The 2,406-nt window shown below is 43.2% G+C and overlaps 1 long non-coding RNA gene across 1 annotated transcript; it reads right to left on the bottom strand.

Annotated features, from left to right (window-relative positions):
- Nucleotides 1-744: 744 nt before the first annotated feature.
- On the bottom strand, nt 745-2,007 carry LOC127653464 (uncharacterized). Its single transcript, XR_007971806.1, has 3 exons — nt 1,979-2,007; nt 1,807-1,874; nt 745-1,655 (listed from the first exon to the last, which is right to left on the bottom strand). It is a non-coding gene; the product is annotated as an uncharacterized LOC127653464 (long non-coding RNA).
- Between the last annotated feature and the right edge of the window lie 399 nt (nt 2,008-2,406).

Genomic DNA, 2,406 nt, shown 5'->3' with positions numbered 1-2,406 from the left:
CAAAGACAAATAAATGCATGGTCAGAGGAGAATGAATGGAGAGTTGGTGTAGTGTCCTGGTGAGTTGCTATCATTTAGAAACGCAGCAATGACCGCTGGAGCTAGTAGTCTATGAACAGCAGTGCATACAATAACTTTTATGCTTTATTTCTAAGCTTTTACCTCTTTCTCCGGTGAAAATGTTGTTTCGCCGTAGCCGACGCCGAGTAGGCGTCGTCAGTGTGATTATTGTTGATAGTGCCAACTAGTTTTCCTCGTGATTGATTGTCATTGACACCGTCAGGCTTACCGGGAGAGGGAGTGAGAGAGTAGTAAGCGTCTGTGTCGCTGTGTTTGGCAGGTGTCTGTGTGGGCAGTGTCGTCCCATGGAAACTGTGGTGGAGAGCTTGTGTTGTAGGGAGGTGAGCGCGTTTTGGTCGCTGGTCGAGGATCTCACCCCGCGGCCAGCAGATGTAACGTGCCTAACGCAGCATCCTGGATTTGAGGCATGCTGCCTGAATCCGTTTGTGCTACAAATAGCATATTCACACTTCAGACAGGATCATGGTCCCCTTCAAGCCAGCATGCAAGAGTATGTTCATGGTTTATGTTTACTTTACCAATGTTTTTACACTGAGTCCTTTGAACAACAGCAATAGGTGACAGGAGATGTGTTGCATGCACAAACATGCATAAGAGACAGGCTTCAAATGACGTTTCCAACCTACTTAGAGTTTAAAACTTAAGAATCTTTCCTACTTATTCCTAGGCAATACCGGTACACTGCGTACAGGCAGGCTATACGCTGGGCTTATGGAGTTTTAGGGAGGAGTATAAGGAAGCCTCTACCCTCTTGTGTGGTTTCAACCATCAGACAAAACTTCCAAAGTGGTGACCAAACCTATCAGGGCTTTCAATGGCCTCGTTTGGATGAGAATGAATAAAAATAATTGTTTATTCTGTTGTGATCGCCCAATTGCCCTTAAAATGTTATAAAGTACACAGAACACATGAATTTTAATAAGAAAAAACAGTTTATTGGCATTGCTTGTAAGGGTTACTAAACATTTACTGAACAAGGACAAGGATTACTGAACAAAGACACAGGTTGCAAGTAAACAAATCTATATAAAAAAGCCCACTGATGAAGGGCTAGACCTGAAACCTTTGCACATTGTTTCTTTTGCCTGCAAAAGTGTGGTCTTACCTGAGGGTCAACTGATGGTTCTCGCACTCACTCACACTCACTTACTCACACACAGTCACACACACTCACACACACTCACACACACTCACACTCTTTCATGAATGCATATGCAGTGATCCATGCAAAAGCATATCAAGCTGACACACAGTGAACCCAGACAACACCGCACACAGAGGTTGACAAGGCACAGGTAAAATGTTTGGTAAATTATTTTGAATTACATAAAACAAATTTCATGCAAATAACAGACAGAGGAGCAGACATGCAGCATGCAGGACCCCTTGAATGGGGTACAGCGACAATTAATGCCACTTACAAAGATGAAAAAAAGTGCAAAGTAAAACCAAAGCAACAACACACAAAACATGCAGAATACAGGAAACCACCACCAAATGAGATGACAGGGACAGAAGGAAAGAAGATAAATAACAACTAAAATAAATACTTACAACTAAATCATTGGACTTGTCTGTGGAAAAAAATAATAATAATAATGTGAATTTAGGTTCTCTTGTAGCGTGACTGCCAGGCTAGGAAGAGGCTGACGGCCTCCTCCTTAGGAACCTGTTCGAAGGATTTAGCGATGAGGGCGGGTGCATCGGAGGACAAATTAAGCTAACCTCTCGAAGAGCTGCAGGTGAATGGGTGTAGCTTTCCTGAAGGGCCTTCATCAATGATGTTGCATAACCTGCAGGTATAATAATAATAATACTGAATAAAGATCATTGCCACTGATCACAGATGTCTCGTGAGCCATCTCAAAATATGATAGAACTGCATGACACTGCTTACCGTATGAGGCTGCCTCTTTGATGGGACGCTACCACATGGGCACCTTTTCTGAAGCCGCGGATACGCACGCAGTACTTCTCCGTCCCATCACTTTTCCGTGCAGTCTCGCGGTTGGCATTGTGATTGTAATGCAGCGCCGCTAAGAGAAGCCTACAAAATAACACATTTGAGATTTTTTTTTACTACAATAGGCAAGATAATAGGTACTATTATTACTATAAAAGGCATAATAATTGGCTGTATTATTCCTTGGATAGCACTGACCTGCTATACATCCCAACGTATGAAAACCCTGTGTGCTTGGGTGCGAAGTGCAAGATGAGGGAGTGGTAAGCCTCAAGGGAGAATGTCTGATGCTGTGGAGACAGCTGTCGAACATCTTTCAGTAAGGCAGTCCTCGTGATTATGTTCTCCAACTTTACTGCTGC

Source organism: Xyrauchen texanus, chromosome 12, assembly GCF_025860055.1.
Source record: "Xyrauchen texanus isolate HMW12.3.18 chromosome 12, RBS_HiC_50CHRs, whole genome shotgun sequence".
Lineage (NCBI taxonomy): Eukaryota > Metazoa > Chordata > Actinopteri > Cypriniformes > Catostomidae > Xyrauchen > Xyrauchen texanus.
The sequence above is the reverse complement of the archived record's forward strand: the minus strand, read 5'-3'. Positions and strand labels throughout refer to the sequence as shown.